Below are 22,820 nucleotides of genomic sequence, written 5' to 3' on the forward strand. Positions count from 1 at the left end.
TGGAACTGTGACTCAGTAGAAAAGAAAGGCTAGAATGAATTATTTTTATGGTAGGCCTAGCTCACTAGAACAAGGGAACCAGCACCCATGCTGGACTTCCAGCCAATGCCTAGTTATGTTCTTAAAACAAGATAAACAGGACCTCCAGACACAATGTGGGTAAGGTATGAAAATGGGACACCACAATAAACACAGCATGTGCTGCCACCCTTAAGAAACATGGTCGAAGAGGGGCTAGTGTCTGTTAAAAGAATAATGGTGCCACTACAACATTAAGGTAACACCTCCTTGTTCAATGGCAGAGCTTCTGTCTCGACTTAGACAATCTTCAATTGCGTTTTAATTCCAAAATATTGCCTAATTAAAAATACAAGGGTTTTGTTCAATAAGTGTTAGTCTTAAGTCTTTGTTCCTCTTTCTGCACAGCGCCGTGGTTAATAATATAGGTAAACCACACTTTGTTTGCAAAAACAAAAAGAAATTCTACAAAATAAAAATAGGCTGACTTTTGTGAAAGCCTCTCAAGTGCTTGGACCCACCCCACCTACTCTCCATCTTGTAAGAGAAAACCTGCCGAGGTCTGTTGTCGGGAACCAAGCAATGATTTAAGGAAATAAAACCTACACTACTAAAACAAAGTACGGAATGCCACCCTCCTTTCTGCCTTTCACCAAAAACAGAAAGAAAGCCTGTCCCAGACCTGCGTGAGTTGAACCCGAGCCAACGTTAGTATAAGAGTAGAAAAGAGATATTGTCCTCTCAGAAATAGCAACTCAAACATTTCATTCTCTAGCTAGGCCTCAAAACCCTTAATTTGACCGCAAAAACCTGGCCGCTGGTGTTTCTGTTATGAGTATCGGATTCCTTCGGCTGTACTCAGCTCATTCTGAGCTGGAGCCAAATGTATTAACAATGCGCAGGAATGTATACAGGGGGGCTGTCACTGCTGAGCTGGGACCCAAACACAGGCGGCGTGTCCTAGCAACTGCCCATCCCTGCTTTCCATCGGCCTCGACACTCCACCCAGGTTTCGCCTCTCACCCCCAAAACAACCCGGGGCCCAAGCCTTGCAGGGCACCCTGAACCCTGCTCTCTTAACAGGCAACTTGAACAACTGCAGCTGGAGATTTACAGCCACAGAAACAATTTATAAATCACTGGAACCCCCTCCGAGCTCCCCCGACCAAATAATTGGAAGCAGATGTTTTTCCACAGCTGCTTCAATGTGTGCTACATTGTTGTACAGCAAGGGGTCTTAACGCGCTGCTTGGGCCGTGTGACGGATTGTAGCCCCTGGAACAGATTCCGGGAGACAAGGAGGCTTTGGCTGTCTGAAACGAGCCAACAGGCAGAGTAACACAACAAAAGGCCTGGAAATCCCCATTTTCCAATCTAAACGGAGATGGAGGCACAAAGAATACATTGCTTGGTGTTTAGTTAGCGAGGCCGACCGGCCAGAATTAGCTCATGGTTTTCTCAGCTCCTACAATCTCGGTTTGTTTCTCTTAGATGCCAGTACTATCGCGAGCAAAGGAGTGGGCGGCTGTGTTTACGGTAGGATGTGTGTGTGTGGTGACCACTGTATACGCGCTGGGGTGCTGATCACGATGTGGGTAGGACATTGGTCTTTAGCCTCAGACTCCCATACGAGGGGACCCTGCAGTACCTGGGGGTCATTCCCTAGAGGGTAGTGGGCAGATGTTTAAGCCTTCACCAAGGGTGATGGACTATAACTGAACAGATCAATCCTTGATGCTCTGGAATGGTTACTTTGTCACTTGCCAACCAATTGAGATGTAATTAATATGATGTAAATAACTCCTGAGGTTTGTTGTGAAAACGAAAGCTGTACAAATAAGTACAACAGTAGGGTCTTGTTCTGCGCCATTGACTCCTGTGGGTGGGAGAGACAAAACCAACGTATCCCCAGACGATGAATTAGGATGGCCACTGTTGTCCTTACACAACAGAAAGCACAGATGCGAGCGGATGGTCATATGGGTGAACTACTGACTTTGTAAAGGAATTGCCAATTCAATAGGAGTTTCTACTTGGGATGCAACGTATAAATGCAGTGCTGTTCTTGCATTTGCTCCTCATATCCAACACTGAACTGAAGGGATTGCAGAGTACCATGGAAATGGCCACTCTTGCGTCATACGTCATCTCAAATCACCCGTGGAACATATCAGTCTTTAATTCACTTTTTCAATAGTTGTCCTAGTTGCTCCTGGGAAGCCAAGTCTGCTAGCTGGCATTGCCGCAGCCCGCTCCTTACTACAGCAGAATGATAACTGGGTTGCATACCATCTCCAATTCTTTCTGAACTAACTCGCCTTTTTTAACACTCTGATTTTTATCAAGCCAGGCAAATGTTCTGTTTTATTCCTTAAAGACGGTTAGTTTTCATCTTGAAAGTTTTCATCTTCTATAGTTTCCCAGGGTTTTAAAGATCTCTTGGGGATCATCTTGTCACGTGGCATTTGATTTGCAGTCTTGCATTTCTTTAGCATTGTGGGCCATATGTTCAAGGTCTTCCTTAATCAGGATACACTTGCCCTTTGTTATGTGAATCTTGCACCCCGTTCCTGTGCTCTTATCTGCAGCAGAAACATTCAACATATAGTGCCTGCAGAGATATCAGAGGCCACTTCAATTTCAAACAACGGTATGAGCTGGAGGAACGTCTTTTCACTGCTAAAGGACTCCTGTAGCAGTGAATGCAAGAGGTCACCTCCCCCAGGTCATGTACTTGTGGTTTATCAAGCATATCCCTGAAGAACTTGCGTACAGGTTCTAGAATTCACCTTAACAAGGCAGCATTCAACTTCGCAAAAGGACCGGAGCACACTTTTTACAGTTACATGCTTTGCATAAATAGTTAATGTCCTTCTTGTTAGGTGCTGAAAGTGATTGACCAATATGTTGTGTAAGTCTGCACCATTCAACTGGGTGCCACCTGCAGTGATCTCAATGCACCCTCTTCAGCTATCGGGATGGATTCATAAACAGTACAATTATGAAACACAAAATTAACACATTCTAGACCGCACTAACCTACTTGTCTAATCCACTGCTTTTGCAGTAGGCGTACAGATGAGACTTGCAACTGCCTGCATCTATGGTAACTTGATACGGACTTTCGTTGAGGTAAGCTGCAGAGGGCACCATGTCCAAGTTGCTACTGAAATCTCAATCATGGATGAAAGTTCTTGAGGATAGGAAGGCTCTTTTGCTTTGTAAAAGAGGACAGCATGCAAAATCCTCTAGCTAGCTTGCTCATGACAGATTGTCCAGCATGCACGCTCTACCTCCTTTAGTAAGACAATAACTTGCCGTTGTGTTCAGAGCAGAGCTTATGGAAGAAAGTACAGGTTGCACATAACTATACAGCCGCAGGCTGAGTAAGAGGAAATAACATGCACAAAAAGAAACCAAATTAATTGCTTGCTAGCAAACCATTGCAAGTTCTCATGTTATACACTGAGAATTGTTCTATGCATTGCACATTTCCAGAACCTGATGAAATTAAAAAATCATCGCCATCCTTGAAAGACAATCTTTAACCTGTGCATTTCCGTTGTCGAAAGCGAATCGACAACGATTTTCCTCTCTATTCTTGCAGTTTGTGTATGCCACTAGCACTGCGCCAGCCCTGATGCTCCCAAAAAGACTACATTTTAGCTTTTTTTGTTCTTCGATTCTTCATTACATTCCTCTCAAACGTCCTCTTTATAACAGCTTAAATTTTCACTCCATGGTTTGCTCGTACAAGGACTGAAGTCAGCAAGATACTAGAATACTGTACTGGAGAAGGGCCTGAAGTACTGGAGAAGGGCCTGAAGTCTTGGCGCAAACGTTGAAACATCAGTGCAGTGTAACAAAGATGGTGTGGCACAAACCTTCCAAGCCACGTATGTCACAAAGTATTGCACATAAAAACACTCCCTTCTCCATGTATTCCTGACCATAAGGATGGTTGTGCAAGTGGAAGAGAGGGCAAGATTGGCTTAGAAGGAACTTGGGACTGTTCTCTCCCTATCGACTGCAGAGTACTATTTGCGAGCGCTTGCAAAAGGAATATGGTAGTTTTCATTCAAAAGCAAGTCAGCAAAGCTCAAGTCGAAAGCACATAACAGTGATCCATTAAGAAGATATTCCATGTCTCCTTCATTCATTAAACAATGTCTCAATTGTGCAACAAGCATAAGCAGAACACTCAGTCCTACAAAAGCCATCATGATCCAAAAGGTTTAATGCCGGGTATTGGGAGATCACAATTTTCGAAGACAGAAGTACACAAAGACAACTCAGAGAAAACAGGTATGCTGTGTTCTGAATGTGCGGTAGGAGCACAAACTCTCGACGTACAGAAAGATCTTACTTGTATGGGGAAATTCCAAGCCCTTCAAGTGCAGGTTGAGTCTCGAGCAAAATCAGACCGGTCAGAGAGGGTAGGACGCGAGAGAGAGATACTGGATTAGGCAAATACACAAAAGCGTCAAGATGCACATATTGTTTGACATTAAGGGTACTCAAGGTTAATCCCTGCCAGGGTGGTGCCGTGGAGGGCTACAGGGCTACTCACCCTCCACTCTCTCGGGTCATATGGTGACATCAGCTCACCCGGACATGCGAACAATAAGAGCGCATGGGAATCTTGTTCCCACTGCAGCGCGTCTGCCCTCCCCTTCCCGACGGGCGAGCCCCCGGGCTGCAGAGCTCTGCAGACTGCCCAGTGGCTTTTGTGTACAGCTTTCAGCTCCTGTCCATCAGCCTGAATGGACTCCATTCATACCCACTGAAGCAGTGCCAGCGCCGAAGTCCACAATGCGCTCAGCTGAGAAGGGTCCTCCCCTCGCTCTCCCATCCCCACTGGAGAATCCCACCGGCTCAGCCTCATTCCACGAGCACCCCTTTCCCCCAACCCCCTTACACTTTGTGCCTGAGCCTCTCCCATCCAAAAACCTTTCAGGTCCACAGCCAGATTAGATAAACCAAGTGAGATAAGGGGGCACTGGAGAGTCTTCCCCTACCGCCCCCAAGCTAGGGGAAGGAGGAGGATAGTCACACGAGAAATACAGCCATGAGTTGCAAGAAAATCACATGCCAAGAGCACAAAAAGCTCCACACAAATGAAATAAATGGGCGAGCAGGGTAAACACAAACGTGACGTAGCTTCTGCTTGCAATGCCCGTGGCTCCCATTGTGCCCCAGACTGTATTATTATGAAGTGTGATGGTCACTTGCTCCTAAGGGATCTTTGCTTAGTTTTTTCAACACTTTTCTTTACTTATTGAAAGAGTCACAAAATGGTGGTCGATGACGTCCCATTAAGGCACTGCCAATACCACCTCGCCTCTCAGCAGTGATGGAGTTTTTGCATATGGCCCACACATCATGTTTGTATCCCCATGTCGACAGAGTGCATATTTCCAAAGCTACCTCCTAGGATTCTCAGAGTACCTATCCTCTGATATCCTAGGTCATTTTGTTCAGGGCCAGTTCCACAAAGATACCCCAATCTCGTCTGAGTATCCATCACACTAAGAAATGTATACGCTTCCCAACAGAATGCCAATCCCTATAAGGGCAATTACAATCCTCACGAAAAGTATCCATTCTAAGGCAGTACATTAGGAATGTTTGGTGAGTCCCTGCCCTAAACACAGTATAGTCAACTCCACTGAATGCTCATCCACACAAGGAAATTATGAGCTTGCCCATATAGAGACCCTCACTCACCATGAAGAACCCCAGTACCTCCACGGAGTAATCACCACAAGGACATTCTAGTCCCAACTGCAGAGCGACAATATACATAGATGCTCTCCCGCAACTGAAACCACCAATCTCACCTGCAGGAGTGAAGCGGGGCCCAGCCCGATCCCAGACAAACTTCTACTATGTGAGCTGAAGAGAAGTGTTGGGAGACTTGTCTTCACTTGGCATAAAGTCTTTTGAAAAGCAGAGTATGCTCAGCAGTGCCCGTTTAAGTAAATAGTAAGGAACACATGCGAGCCAAGACAATCTCTTGCTTCCAGGAACTTGCACAAATTCAGTTAGATTGTTTTCTTAACAGCTTTTTTCAACAGTGGCACTTTTGTAGGACATTAACTTGTACCAGCAGTCTACAATTAGATAGACTTTACCCTGCTCTTCCACCACTGTCAGGTGTGAAGGCCTCCTTATGTTATGACATTAATGGTGAGAAGAATCTGAATTAGCGCCAACTAACAAAAAACAGAAACTTTAAAATACACTAAAGTCTATTTCAACATTAAACAAAAATTAATTTGCCACAAATAAAGGGAACATTGAGCAATAGCCGAGAAGTGGTGCAATGTAACTATAACTGTACTCTGAAGTCCAGAATCCATGATGGGTACACATTCCCACATGCCCACTCAGAGGGCCTAGAAACCACTTCTTTGGGTGGACTCAAAACAAGATTAGTATGACATCCCACCATTGACTGAAAATTCCCATTAAAACATCCCAAAACTTGAAAGCAAATTGTATTTCAGCAACAACATCTAAATACAGCAGTTTTACTAACAGATGATGTATTACAAACGTAAGTCTATGTCCGACTGACACATGGACAAAAGTTTAATTTACCCCTGACATAAACAATCAGTTTCAATCATTTCTACATGCAGCACCTCCATCAAAGTGGTACTTGGAGAACGCAATGCAAAAAATATGACAACAGAGGCTCTTTAAAGATATCAGCCGTATCACTAGCTAGAAATGAAAAATCTAAAATGCTAATGTTTATTATTGAAAGCAGCTTTCAAATGAGCACTAAAAAAAAAAAAAAAAAATCAAGACAAAGAGTAAGCTTGAAAAACGTAAAGTTTTCTGACTTAGTTTCCAGCAGAGGTTTCGAAAATAACACACTACGGAATCAGAGGGTCCAAATAATTTCTTTTGTTGGGTAGGAACCAAAGTTACTGCCTTTCTACCACCTCAGAGCACTGTGACAGACATTAAAAGACATATATGCAGCATAAGCACTTGTTTGATATAAAAGGCCCCAGAGACATCCGAACATGCATCACACAACCTAGGTGAGGAGTGGTTCAAGGGCTTAGGCCAGGTGTTGGAACAAGAGGACAGACTCAGGATTGACAGAGTAGGGCACAAGTCCACAGGAGATGTTCTCTTTACAAAAAGTGAACACTTTAACCATATACCCCAGAAGTCAGGTCCCAGGGACCTGCAGTAGAACTAAGGAGGACTGGTCTATATGATAAATGTCTACAGTGAGGCCTTTGCTTCTTGAAGCTAAGCACTCCAGGGCATTGCCTGGACCAGCCCTACCTTTTTATTGTTTGGAAATCTCACAAACTCGCTAGAGGCCACTCCAAGTACCTAGTAATGACACGATCAAGCTTTTCAGATGCTCGACAACACAGCATGCCCACACCCCTCATCCGTGCCTCCTTTGCTCCCTCCCACCACCAGCTCCTAAAGAAGGAAACAATAGTTTACTAACCTAATGAAAAGCAGCTGCTCTAAATACCAGAATGATGACTAATGCTAATCCCTCTTAACAAAACTCGGTCTTATTATGGCTGACCTGCACACTTATTTTATGGCTTTAATCTGTGAAACTTGCATGCTGGTGGGGGAGGGGGTGCAAGTGAGGCACCACCGTGAGGTATTACTTAGTCATAGATTTTACCTTGACCAATCACCATGATTAGGATGCAGAAAAGAGTCCTTGTGGGAACATGCTGGGGAAAGATTGTTTACATGCAATCAAAGGAACTTGCCAGAAGTTACTAGAACATTCTGCTCTCCATGGCTGCAATTCCACATTTATAACATCACAGTTCGGAATACTTTTTCAAAGCCTTGTCTGGTCACAGTTCACCTTTAAGAGGCTAAGTAGGGTGTTACCAAGAGGTTCCCGGTATACAGGAAAGTGGTGGAACCCATGACTTGTACAAAGGAGCGTCAAATGTTTGTGTGTAACTGGCCAGATTGAAGTTTTGAGTGAGTGTGCAGGGCTTTTTGCCTGGCACCCAACAATGTATACCACGCCACCAGAGCTCTTATTCAGTTTCCAAATGTACAAAGGGTTTTTGAAGGCCACATTATGACACGAAGCATAAAGGGTACTTCTCAGGGGAAGTTTTCTCCAGCGTGGGCTCCCGTCGCCATCTTTAAATGTCCTGCCTTTTCTGTCAGAACAAACAAAATTTTGGGGCGGGTATGGTGCGCTACCGAATATGGCCCTTGGTACCTAGAATGTTTGCACGTATTAGTTAAAGAGATGGAAATGGAATTGAAAAAGTACTTGACTATAAGTCAGCTACAGACTCGCAGACTGGACATCCATGATTGAGCAGGAGAGAGGTTCATCACTGTACCTTCCACTCTCTTCAAGGCCAAACTTTATCCAGACACGAGGAACCTTTACCAAAGCCTTAGAAAGTATAGTGCATTGAATTCCTGCAGTGACAAATGAAAAGCCACCCTGAGCAGGATGTGATGGACGCTCCCAAAGGGATGCCTCTAAACCAAAGACGAGGAAAAGACACTCAAGGTGTAGGACCGCCGCTATACCCCAGAGAAGCATGGAGCGCACGCATTCAGTAAACAAATAACGGACGTTCAGAGGTCATCCTGGGAGGTGCCGTCAGTAAAAAATACTTAAACTCCACCAGATAAACAAAACAAAGAGTTGAAGTTTACTATCATAGACCATGCCACAGTGTGGTTTTTGTACCATATCCTCTAATATTCAGTTGTATACCCATGCCCTTTGATCCTACACAAACTGCCAGGGAGATTTGACTTACCTATGCGGCAATTTAGTGTCACATCTCAGGTTATTCTAGTTTCAGACTACACCAGAGAACTCAAGATGTCCCTCACAGACATTTCACCCCCAGTACAAATATTTCAAAGGGCTGTGCCATGTCAGGTGTAAAGTCATTCAGTTCCAAGACCATTTGAAGTTGCTCACAAAGCCTAGCGCGCACACTCCAAAGTTCTCTGGATGTCTTATGGCACACCAAGTAGCTCAATTACTACTTTTTTTTCAATCCACTTTGGTATTTGTTCCCTTGTTTTTCCTCATTAAACAAGTAGGACTACTTTACGAAATTCCAAAGAGAAATAAAACTGGACTGGATGAGCAACTCGCACCTCTCATGGGACATTTGGAGGACAGTGAAACGCATGTCACTGGTTCGACAGTCAACAGTTTAGTTACTACTCACCCTAATAGTAGAGTATAGGAGTAAGATGAAGAAAAACAGACAAACCGAAGAGAAAAAGAATGCTCACGAGGTAGAGTCTCACAAATACAGACAGAACGAGGCATGGCAGTGCAGAGTACAAGGCCTATTTTGGGCAGCCTATCAAATACAGAAACTTTTCGGAGGGGAGGGGGCAACCACAAGGACTCTTTTCTGATAGATTCGAGCTCCACAAAATGCTTTGCTTGTGAAATTCCACATGCTTCAGAAAGAAGGAAATCCAGACGGCCTGGAGCGACGGGTCCTTGAACAGAGGAGCCCATTGAGAGTACGGCCCCGCGCTCGGGTGAGTCCCTTCCAGTCCTGGCAGGCCCATCTGCTTAGACAGTCTCTTTGTATGAGGGGGCGCAGAATGGAGACTGTATGTGATGGGGCAGAGTTCCTACTGCCAACAGTCCCTGGCCCCAGTGCCACCGGCCCGCCTGGTGCACACATTTATAATACCTTGGACACTTACTTAAAAAATGTAAGATTTCTGCCTCTAATAATGCATTAAAGGGGACAAAAAGATGCAAAGTGATTTACTGTTGAATTGTCCAAGTCAGTGCCACCAAGAGGCTTGCAGAGCTGCAACAGGGTCAGTTAGGTTATGCGAAACTGGCTCTTTCAAATAATTTTATCGACATTCTAGCTAGGTTTTTTAATTTCCTTTATGGACTGTTCACTCCTTGAGGTGCACCGCAGTTCCCCCTGAAACATCAGCAGCTGAGTGTGGAGGGCAAGAGTAACCAACACATCCCGTGTCACCACAAACAGACTAACCTTCATGTATCATGTCAATATGCTCGGCTTTGTGTTTATAATGAAAAGCATAACCTCAATGAGCACTAATATATATTGTTTATGTAAGATTAGAATTGTGCAAGGTTAGCAAAGAACAGCATTTGTGAAAGGCGTTGAGTGCATGACATGGTACACAAAGAACAGTGGGAGCACGCGTCTTGATCGATTCCCCCAAAAACATTTGATATTGTGTATAATGACAATAGTTTTCAGAAACAGTAATAGAATTAGTAGTGTAAGAGTGAAGAGAGAACCTGGGGGGCATGGGAAGGCAGCACACAAGAGGAAGGACAACTTAGATCTGCTGGAGTCTATTTACTTTACTTATCACTTATATATATATATATATATATATATATATACATATACTGCTATACTACTCTTGTGCAAACGTTTAAACAAATGTCTTCTTAAAAACCATTTCGCAAGTGTTATATAAAGAAGGTCTTAACTTAAGGCTCTCCCCCACAATGGGGAGGGTTAACAGTACTAAGGGCATGGCATGGCCAATAAACATTCACTTTTTAGAGCTGGCCTGCTTCCAGTACCTGCTTCGAGTGAGAGTCTTGCAATGGCTGGGGGTGTGGTTTCTGTGACCCCCTTGGAGTAGACGGTGAGGTAGGTCTCAGTCGCTTTGTTACTGCCTTCCTTACCGTGACCCACAGAACTACTCAAAGGTTGCTGAGGGCAGAGAACCCTTTTTTCCTTTTTCCTGTAGAAGGCATTGACTGGATCCTGCGACTCTGCAAGCCTCACCCTACCCAACCACGGCACCTGGACTGCAAGGCGCGGCTCCCTCAGCATCCAAGGCAACATTTTTGGTTGCGCTGTGTAGCACAAATTGGCCGCTCATTGCAGCGCTTAGTTTGGGGACATTTGTTGAAGGCAAAAATGCACCATGGGGTTGTGCAACTTCACACTCAAGTATCAAAATATTATGGTATGCATATTAAGCAACCTTTTTAAAAATTTGAATTAGCTGCACACATAAGGAAGAATAAAATTGGTTCTGTAAAAAGTGCATCTTTTTCAGTTTTACTTTCCCATTTCGGTCGCATCTTGGTATGTGATTGTTTCACCACTTATTATCACAATTTGGGTTTAATTGTGTGGACACTTTATATATATTTTTTGTAAGCAAGATGACAACCAATGATGATAAAAGTGGGCATAGCTGGTGAGTACCAATCAGCAGGCTCAATTGGCATTGCGCACGTGAGGTGTCATCTTGTCTTTTCACATTTTTTTCAAAAATGTTGTTTAAAAAATTCAAAACACTTGGTGTATTTGATTTGGGACTTGTTATTCTCTTTTTGTATCTTTACTGAGAGAATTATAAGTGGGGATTGCCATAAGTAAAACATTTTGTAGGTTTTTTTTAAACGGAAGGTGAAAGGCTGTCGGTGACTACCTCAAGCTAAGAAAATAGGGGAGTTCAAAACACCAAAAGATATAGGCATTTGGGCCGCAGCTTATTTTGATACATGGTGGTGATACCTTTGTAGACCCAGTCAATTGTGTATGATTATTGATTGAGAGGAGGGCGACTTGTGGTCTGTTTCCCTCTGCAGCTCCTTGTTGTTTGCAACTTCACACTCAACCTGGCATTTTACTATGCTTTCTTTGGGCCTGATTTTGAGGGCATTTAATCTGCCCACGAGCCATTTGAGTATTTTACCAACCAATTGCAATTTCCCATTTCGGGCGCACTACAGCGCATTGCAGTATTTCCCATATTATAGAAAGGCCGGCATTCATTTTAATACTCTATAACATGGGCTGTTTTCTTGCACGCGCAACAGCGTTTTAACCTAGCAGACTCATATCTTTTTAACTGTACAGATAATCACCCTCACATTCCTTCTTCTGTGCCTCGTTGGGGGCTTCAGGGGTTTCCCCTTTGGAGGAATATTTTTTCTATGCGTTACCTGAGGGCCCTTCCATTGTGTGTTGTTTCCTGCTAGCACCCATCCTACACCTAGGCACCGCCAGCTCCATCTTGAAGAGTATTAAAATAAGTCTTTAGGAATTAACGGAACCTCTAGTATTACAGTTCTAGTTAGAGACCTTTGATAATAACTTCTACTGCTAAAAAAAAGAGCATGGTGTGAACAATTCATACCGAGCAATGAAGAGACATAATTAGTATTGTTAAGATAGAAGCCCTTCATGGCCAAAGCAATGATTCGCCCGACATCTTGAAACTCATGTCCCCTCCCATGAGAACCGAATGGCAATTAAAAGCATACTACTTTCAGCATATATAGAAGTATATATAAAAGAGAGAGAGAAAGATTGTTTGATTGAGATTTAGGGGTGAATAGTAAAAGCCTTTGCTCAATCGTCAATATTGAAAATCATGGACCTATTGTCTTGAAATGACTGTTGAGAGGGTTATTCAGGATCATGATACATTTTCGAGGACAGGGATGAAAGGTACACGTTCTAATATAAAGAACTAAATGGCAGTTTTGGTCAGGGTTTCACAGACAGTTGAACCAAAACTGCAACAGTTTCACTTTCAATAGCATCGATTAGACTACACTGGACACCTGAATAATTTTTTCTGCCGATACACTGTAAATTAAGAAATTATAGAATTTCCCCAGGACGTTTTAATATAGAAACAATCATATTAGGGGGCTTGATGTAGACAGTAAATCATATACATACAGTAGGAGTGCTTTGCTATTTCATTTTTTTTTTTTTTAATTTTTTTTTTATTTTTTATCCTCATCTCACCAAAGACTTCCACAGATTTGACAAGCCAACATTGTCTCGCTCCTGGGGGCCTCTTTGGCTCGCTGTTTCTGTCTAGGCCCCTTGGCCTTCCTCTCGTATTTGAGGACTGGTGTAATCATAGGACCTTTTAAGTGGAGATTATTATTTTATTTATTTATTTATTTATTTATTTTTTATGTTTTTTTTTTTTTTGATTCGTTGGTAGATTGAATCAGATCAGATGTCTCTGCCGTGCCCAACTTGTCAGGGGTTGCCAAATGTTATGATGACTGTCATCCCTGGTGTCTTGGTCTAATCTCGCCATTCTTATGGCGGCTCTCAACCATTCTTCCTTGCCCGGAGCGATGTTATCCTTCCACTTGATACAAATTTCTCTTCTTGCAAGGAGGATCAGATATAGAACGAGGATCATGTGGTCCTGTGAGAGAACGCCATTGGTAGAATCGTTCTTACCAAAAAACACCAGGGATAGGTCTACAACTATGTCTACTTCTAATATGGATGAGAGGATATCTTTCAAGCCTTTCCAATATGTTGTTAATTCAGGGCACTGGAAGAAAATGTGTAGATCATTGGCTTGTACAAGACTACATCGTGGGCAACTTGGGGGCGGGATTGGTGCAAATTTTGCAATTTTGGCTGGGGTGTAGTATAGTCTGTTTATTACAAAAAAATGATTTACGTAAAATACTGGTGAATTTCTTAACCTATTCCGTCAAAGAGTTAATCCTTTCAGCAGCATTAAAAGAAGGGACACTATCTTCGCCACCAACGGTAAACCCCACATTTTCCTTCACTATAAGATCCGATATCTCCCACATAACAGCTACAAGACAGTGGGAGATGGGTAAGAGGCTAGAAGAGATAAATAGCTTGGGGGCAAAAGCACAATTAAGATTTCCAGCCACCCTTCGGGTCATGTGGAAGAACCATATGCACATGTTGCGGACACTGGAAGATGTCGATACATTCATTGCCAAAATCCAGCAAGAGAAAAAGGGTGGGTAACAAAACAGGAGGGAGACATAGTTACTAAACTGGAAGGTTCCGCCCACAATATATATCTCAGTTTTTTAGATAGGGGAGAGCTCAAGAGGAAAGCACCCGAACAGGCTTAGATCAGCCTAATAGAAGGGAGGGTTCCTCAAGGGTTAAGGAATAATGGGAGGGTAAAGGGTCACGTGGGGGAGACTAAGGGGTTAAGAGTGGGAGGGGGGATGAAAGGGGGGGTAACACTAGGTGGAGGGCAGAGTAAGGGGAGGAAAAATAAAAATAAAAATACCTCATTGCACCAAGATTTAGGTCTAGTTAACAGTAATAAAGCAATAAGGAAGAATGTTTACTCCAAAGAAAACTCATGGCAACAACCAGTAGGATGAATAAAGTCCGTAAAATCCAATATATCTCCTGGAACTTAAACGGCCTGAGGTGCGAGCGTAGGCGTAGATTGATATTAAAATATTTAGAGCTCACACCTGCACAGATATGTCTACTGCAAGAGACACACTTAAACCCAGCTGAATTTCAAGCGGTCTTCTCAAAGACCCCATGGGTACAATGTTTTTGTGCCTCACAACAAGTAACGAACATCCGTGGGGTAGCAATCGTCGTAAAAAAGGGGTTCCCATGTAGGATCAAGTCGGTCCAATCGGACCAATCAGGTAGATGGATCATTGCCCTCCTAGATATCGGGGGAGTCGAAATGACTTGTTCATCCTACTATGGACCAAATTCAGATGACCCCTCATACTTAGCTAAATTACAAGGTAGCCTAATGTTAGTAAATCCCCCCCTGATAGTAGGAGGGGATTTTAATGTAAAACTCGATCCAGTAAAAGACAGTTCCCACGCAAGTCACACAATAGCAACTCCAAAATCACGAAGGGTCTTGAAAAACTTAATTTCAAACTTAAACTTAGTCGATCTATGGAGAGCCAAGGTAAGCAATACCCAGGGTTTCACCTATCATAGTAAAAAATATAATCATTCCTCACGGATCGATTATATATTGGTGAATAAAGAAGCGTTAAAAAGCTTTACAAGCATTATGGTTTTGCCGACACATTTATCAGACCATGCACCTTTACTAGTAGCTTATGCGATCAGCGATAAATGTTCCCAAACCCGATGGACCCTGAATAGAGCAATGTTATTGAACCCAGAAATAATTCAATCTATTAGTAGCTCTTCTTCAGAATTCTTTTCTATTAACCTGGGATCAACCTCCATAGATCACGTATGGGATGCCTATAAGGCTAACTTAAGAGGTTTAATACAAGTACAAATAAGTTTAAAAAATCGAATAAAGACCCAGGAACTAAATACCCTTGAGGGAAAGATTGCTACGTTGGAGACTGAGATGAGAGAGGCTCCAATCGGAGCTGCGCGGGAACAAGATTTGATAAATAGTAAACTGGAGGAGGCAAGACAAAACGTTAGGCTCTTCTTAGATGAGAAGTGTAAGGCGCAATGGCAGACTAGAAACATGGAGGTCTTCGAATACGGGGAGAAAGCGGGGGCAATTCTGGCCTGGAAGGCAAGATTAGATAGGGCAAAGAACGATATCAATGAGTTATATATTGACAGTAGCGGAAATAAATCTAGTGACCCGGAAGAAATACAGAAGACTTTGTTAACACTATTTTCAGACCTATACAAGGAAGACCTCGAACCCTCCCAAGCCCAGATATCTAATTGGTTAAAAGATAAGTCTCTTCCAGTCTTAACGGAGGCCTCCAAGATGGCTCTGGATGCTCCCATTACTACAGAGGAGATATCCATTCAAATAAAGCGGTTAAAAAACAAAAAAGCAGCAGGGCTTGATGCCCTCCCCAACGAAATATACAAATTACTTCAAGATGACCTTTTACCAATACTCCACGACCTTTTCAACTCAATCTACTGTCCCAATGGGGTGATGCCTAGATCATGGAGTGAGGCCACGTTGGTGTTAATTTTAAAACCCGGGAAGGACCCTTTGGCGGCGGATTCCTACCGTCCAATTTCTCTGCTCAATGCAGACTATAAAATCTTCATGGGTATTTTAGCAGAGAGACTGGCGAAGTTAGCTCCTAGTTTAATTAACTCTGACCAGAAAGGCTTCATACAAGGGAGGGTTATTCAAGATCAAACCCAACTTTTGATTGGAAACATAGATCTGGCAGAAGCAAGAAAAGACCCCCTGGCAGTAGTGGCAGTAGATGCCGCCAAAGCATTCGATCGCGTTTGTTGGAGATATCTGTGGCAAGTTTTGGAGGTCATGGGAATAGGCCCCGTATTTATACATACTATTAAGCACTGTTACTCAGGCGCCTCGGCTAAAATCCTCCTAAATAGTTCACTAACTCCTAGCTTTCCTATTCAGAGAGGGACAAGGCAGGGATGTCCCCTGTCTCCACTTTTGTTCAACCTCTATATAGAGCCCCTAGCCCAAACAATCAGACTGAATAATGACATTACCCCTTTTAAATCATTAAGCTATGAATGTAAATTGGCACTTTACGCTGACGACGTGATTGTTTACACTAACGATCCTGAGAATGCAATCCCTCAATTGGAATTCACGTTAAGGGAATTTGGTAAGGTATCAGGGTATCGGGCCAACTCAGATAAAACCGAGATAATGTGTTGGAACACCACATACAATAGTGGCCCCCAGAGTAAGGAATTTAGATATCTTGGAATAAAAATCGTCAAAGATTTAAATAAAATTACATCAATAAATCTTGGGAAAATCGAAAAGGACATAGATTATTTATTTGCCAAATGGAAGAACCTCCCTTTGACCATCTTTGGAAGGGTAAACTTGGTCAAAATGTCTGTGCTCCCTAAATTAACCTATATTTTCAATGCTATTCCATTAACCTTTCCTGGTAAAACCATAGCCAAGATACAGGGTAAAATAGGTAGCTTTATTTGGGGCCAAAAAACATCTAGGATGTCGTGGAAGAAGCTTAGGAGGAAGTTACTTAAAGGAGGATTAGCCTTGCCTGACATCAACTGGTATCTAATGTCCTACCAGTTTAAAGCTGTTAGAATGCTATTAACCTACCCAGATACAACTGCATGGGGGAGAGTACTGGGGGAAATGGTGTTAGTTGAGGGCAGCAGTCGGCAAGGCGGGTTTTTGTACAAATATGGTGCACCAAGGTTTTTTAAAAGGGTCCGGCTAAAGGTATTGAAATCTGCCTTATTAAATTGGTATCAAATGAGGAAGATATGGGGTATTGGCTATTTTTCGAATTTTGCTCCAATTTGGGATTCTCCGGGTACCCCCCCTTGTATGTGTGACAGTTTGGCAATACCAATTAAAAACTCAGGTATGGAGAGGTGGTCAGAACTGGTTGACTCAGAGGGTATCCTTCCTTGGGAAGTACTCTCAGTTAAAGTAGGCCCTCACCTCTCAAGGTTTAAATATCTACAACTAAAAAGTTGGTACGAGTCAGAAAAACATAACATCGTCGGAAACTGGGAACTAGAGCAATTATTACAAGATACATCCCCGAGGAAGAAGGAGATAGCCTTATGGTATGCTCGAATTCAGGAAGCAGAGGAAATCAAGACCTCCTCTCCCTCCTCAGTTTGGAATGGATCACCTTTAGACACCTGCATTGAGGAGCTATTTTATCCATCATTAAAATTATTGTATAAATATATAAAGCCGGCATCCCTGAAGAAAAATCATTTTTTTGTAATAAACAGACTATGCTATTTCATTTTTAAGCAGTTTTCTCAGACCCGACTTTTAGAAAATGGAAACACTGGTTGAAACATTTTTTATAAGCATAGACAAAAACTATCGCATGAAGACCGCTGTTCAAATCTACAACACATTAACGTCACAGATCTAGTGCCAATACAAATGTGCTGTTAATAGTTCCTTCTTAACAGTAGTTCCTGTGAGGAAAGTTAAGTAAACATACAACGTATATTCTGCCAGTATGTTACTCTGTTTGCATTCAAATCTAGATTCATGAACATATTACTCACTAGTCCTAAAAATAACAAAAAACGAAAGGAAATTTAGACCCACATTTTGTGGTGGTAAAGTTACAAAGCACGACCTGAAGGGCTGGAATTGGACTGTTTATTAAACAGCACCTTAATGCAACTCCCACCAATGCATTGCCAAGACATCTATTACCCCCAATCTGTGTAATTTGCTGTACCGTTACGCATAAACAACCTAATTACTAAAAAAATATGGATAATACATGCAAATACAGCTGCACTTATTGCAGTGCCTGCTGTGGCCCATTTGGAGACTTGTACACATGAAGGCAAATTGGCACAGCTATAGATATGGTCACATGCTAGTCTATTTCGGTTCTGTTCCCATGATGTAAACTGACGGGAGCAAATGCTGAGTTTGCGGGCCAAAGAGATAAATCGAGCTTGCTAACCTGAGATGGGGTACAAACGTGGAGGTGGCAGTAACATACAAAGAAAATGGAGCATGGTATAGTTTCCTTGCTAGCACAAGACTAATTCCTTTTACCCATACCCAGTGGATTAACCACCAACCTTGGGTTCTGAAGCAACATAAAAAGCTTCAGCGCAATACATTAATACGTGAAGACAGGACCAAGAATTTCAGACTATGCTGCTGCTTCAGCAGTCACATAACCTGCATTACTAAATTTTGCATGTAATATTACATTACACACACACTCTGTAGGTCTCTAATACACACTGTTATATGAAAATATGTGAAAGTTCAAGACACCAGGGTAAATACAAACACATTGTTTAAAAGTTACGAGGTTAAGATATGTTATCATCCTGGGCCCATTACATGGTTTATGCCCCCTGTACAACAAAGCCCTCCTTGCTCTAAAGACATTCTAGCCTCAACTCGTTCCCAAAGAAAAAAACAGAAAAACACCACAAGGAACCACTTTGTTTCCAATTCAGAAGGAGCTGCAGGTGTTGCAGATTTTACTAATTAAAGCAAATATCATTTGGAGGGTTCATGTCTCCATTCAGCGAGTACCCGTCTATTGACGTTGTCATGGCAATACAAGAAGGATAATCTGTTTTCCCTGTTCAGCCACTAGAAGTGCAGAGTACCTTGAACAATGGGTACGGATTTAAAGAAGATGTCGCTCGAAGGTGTGCGTGAAATGCAGGACGTCAAAGCATCTGAAAATCACCTGGGCTGCTGGAGGTGGAACAGAAAATCAAAACATCCCATTGCCGGGCCCGCAGGCAGCACAGTCACCTCCAAAGAATGGGTGGGCAGATTCTGCAGTAACCACAGTGTAACTGGAATGCCGCTCTGGGAACAGGCCCAGAGATCGCCTGCTCTACATTGAGTGGGCCTGTTCCGTTCAATATACCTTCTAATTGACGCTGCCTTATCTGCACTCAACTTCCAAATTCACTGCACTCACAGAAAAGAGCTCTGTTGGAAGGAGGATGTGACACCTTAGCTCCCATGTCAATCCAAAAGGAATTTCTCATCCCTTATCCAGGTGTTAAGCAAGAGTGCAAAGCAAGAGCAAACCAAGGATTTTGGGACTCTTTATGCCCTAGTTGGGTAGAACCCATAACTGCGGTGCCCCCCTCACACAACGGGGCCCCGGAGGAACAGTACCTACTGTATAAATGATAGCTAAACCCCTGCCCCCTTTCCCTCACAATCTCTGTACCACGTTTGGTACATTTGTCAGGCTCCTCCTTGAACAGTTGCCTTCTCTGAGACGTGGGGCTGGGGTAGTGATTCTCTTGAGTCCGTATTGTGGCTGATATACAATTATTGTTGCTTTCTGCTTCCCTGACTGATGTAGGAATCTCATGTTCCGAATAGACAGACAGACATGCTTCTGACTAGAAATAAACAATGGGAATTATGTTTTTTAGCAACTTTTCAATTTGGCTAATGTTGTATCAAAACTCCAGCAGCAACATGAATGCGCTGAAGGAGATAGTGCAAGAGGGCGGTTGTGCTGTGTTTGGGCACCGCTTAAAATGGAAACAGACAAGCCAAGGACTAATGAAAGCTTGAAAGAAATACTACACGTCAATGGCTAATGCAACACAAGTTCGGATCATACAAATGGGTATGAGTAAGGCACACAATCCAGAGCTAGAAAAAGCAAACCACCTTATTCTTCAAAGAGACACCACTTGGGAAAAGTGCGCTTACGAAACAGGATCTGAAAAATATTTATCGTGAGACAACAAATAAACAGTACAAAAAGTTATGTTTTTCCAAAGTATTCAAATAACATTTGAGGGAGACATAGACATTCTCTACAAGTATGTCCCTTCGTTTTGTCACGTTTATTTGAAATACAGCAGAGATATTCTTTTTCACGGAGGGCTTTGTTTTTTATGCTTCCATCCGACTCCTTTTATAGTTTAGTGCGCTTGCAACCAAACATCATTCTTGCTTTAACTCCCCTCGAGTGGACATCTGTGCAGGTCACAGTCGTCCATCACATACACACGTGTTGGCCTGTACACCGGCACCAAACTGTGGGAATCCAAGAGAGAAAGTCACTAATTAACTTTAATTATGTGGCTAAGAGAACTGCGTCCTTCTCAGGCATTCCTCTGCTTGGCAAACACAAGAGCCGCACCTGGGTGGTCACTCTGCGGCTGCTCTTAAGAGCCATCAGGCCCTTTGTGAAGAGTGGTCACCAAGTCAATGCTGCATTGTTTTCTCGGCGGACACGGAGAGAAAGAGCCTGTATCCGTGCAGAGATGGCAGGGAGGTCTGTACAGGCAGGCACGGGGTCGGCCACCTGTAGATCCCAGCACACTCTCAAATGTCTTCCAAAGGATTAGAAACAACGGATGTGAAAGGCCGACAATACCAGTGTGGCGGTGGCGTGGGTTTGAATACTGACTGAATTTAACCAAGCACTCCTTATCAGTGGCGCACATTTCGATGGGGGAAGCTCTGCACCATAGTGTATGAAGGCCAAAATAGGTCTACACCCACCTGCAGGGAGACTAGGGTAGCATTTCACCATGTGTAAGAAGGCCAGGGCAACTATGGACACACGTGTGGAGAGGGCCAAGGCAGCTGTGCCACACAGACCACATGCCATAGCTATCAGCTCTCACCCATGTGCAGGGAGGCTAGGGTAGCATTGCACCCATGTGTAGGAAGGCCAGGGCAGCTATGCACACACGTATGGAGAGGGCCAAGGCAGCTATGCCACACAGACCACATGCCATAGCTATCATCTCTCACCCATGTGCAGGGAGGCTAGGGAATTTATGCTCCTAGTTGCCAGGAGACTGAGGCATCTCTTGACCTAGGTGTACCAAGACTACAGCAATTGTACACACTGGTTGATAATCATTAGGGCTCCCGGTTTTATGGTATTTATATTTTTGTCATTTCCGTCTGTATTTATCCATATTTATTTTTTGCAGCTTCTACCTGTATTTATACATATTTATTTTAAGTTTTGTGAAAAAATGTACATGAAATGTGTATATTTCTGCATTCATTTAACCAGTTAATGTGCATACGTGCCTGAACGCCGAGACAGGTTTCAATGATATATACACACTCAGGTGGTAAAATATGCACTTGTAAGAAAATATGTACATTCAAGTATCAAGGTTGTGCAAATCTACTGCTGTTTAAGGCTCTTTACTAAAATCCCTATATTTTTTTAATCCCCTTGCCTGTCAATCTGCCCAGCTATTGGCAAGGCAGTCATGAAAGACAGCATTTAGAATCACTCAAAAACAACTCAATTTACGTTTTTATCCACATTTAAAAATAAATGGTTTTCTGTCTGTGTTAATTTGTAAAAATGAGTAAGAACTAAAAACGGGGAGCCTTAATAAAGATACACAAAGATACACAAACTAATTAATCATTTTGAAAAAGTATGGATTGTGTTTATTTCCAAAAGCATTGGTTAACTTTCACAACCACATTAAATCAGCTAAAAGTTATCCTGACAAGGACTAAGACTGACATGAAATTTGACAAATTAACTCACAATGCCATATGAAATATAGTTACATCGGACAGAAAAAAAAACACCGAGGTCCAAACGCTCCTATCCAAAACCCATTTCAGTTATTGTTCAGGCATAACTGGTTGACAGCTCTAACCCACTTAAAAATGACAGAGCAAGATGACAACTATGTAATGGTGTTCCAGGGCCCATATCATCGTCAGACAACCATATTGTTGGGGTGATCCCAGGCAAAGGTCACTAGACGCGGCGCCCCACCCCAGACCCGGCGGTAGCCTCTCTTTGCCCCATGGGTCGCTCAGGTCGGGTACACAGGGTTCAAAAACATGCATGTGGTATTAAAAAATATCTGGAGCAATGCTAACCACGAAAGAGGAAATGAACGAGACATACATACATGCTACTGCGCTTCTAGGGACAGACCTGTCAAACCTAGAAGCACCACCCCCCGCCCAACAGTTTTTTTTATTTGAGGAAGGTTGCGTTGTCACATGTAGGACAGGAAGGCTCTCCCCAAAATGTGGGCAGGCTATGGCATCTTTGAACCCAGAAGTAGCACGATAGTTGCAGCTCTGCAAAAGGTGCAGTGATGGAGGCTAAGTTAACAATGCTCAGGTAGATGGAAGCTTGAAAAACTCTGTGCACAAGACTATGGTGTAAGGCTAGTGACTAAAACACCACAACCCTACACATTTGGGCTGTGTGTCACAAAGCTGAAGCAGAAGACGCAAACAAGGGGAACTAAGGCAGTAGGGAGGGATAGGACTTCACAGAATGAAGGACCATTGTGATGTGTTGCTGCTTATGGAGGTTTACCTTTAGTTAAAATTTAGTAAAGCAAGACTGAGGACAGTGCCAACAAGGGGACACACTAGAGACCTATTTTTTTCAAACTATGCGTTCAAGATTTAAAAGCTTCTCAGTACAGCAGACGAGACATTCATTTTTTACACATAAAAGGCAGCATTTCACTTCTTGTGGATCATCTGTTTGCAATGTTCTCACATACCAAGCTTGTACATCATAAAAAAGGACACAAAAATCCATTATATTGAGCCTGCTCCAGGCCAAA

At 42.9% G+C, this 22,820-nt stretch overlaps 1 protein-coding gene across 1 annotated transcript in view; it reads right to left on the reverse strand.

Moving 5' to 3' along the window:
- TCF7L1 (transcription factor 7 like 1) overlaps nt 1-22,820 on the reverse strand; it is a 141,438-nt gene that overhangs the window by 76,973 nt on the left and 41,645 nt on the right. The gene's annotated exons all lie outside the window — the stretch shown is intronic.

Source organism: Triturus cristatus, chromosome 11 (assembly GCF_964204655.1).
Source record: "Triturus cristatus chromosome 11, aTriCri1.1, whole genome shotgun sequence".
Lineage (NCBI taxonomy): Eukaryota > Metazoa > Chordata > Amphibia > Caudata > Salamandridae > Triturus > Triturus cristatus.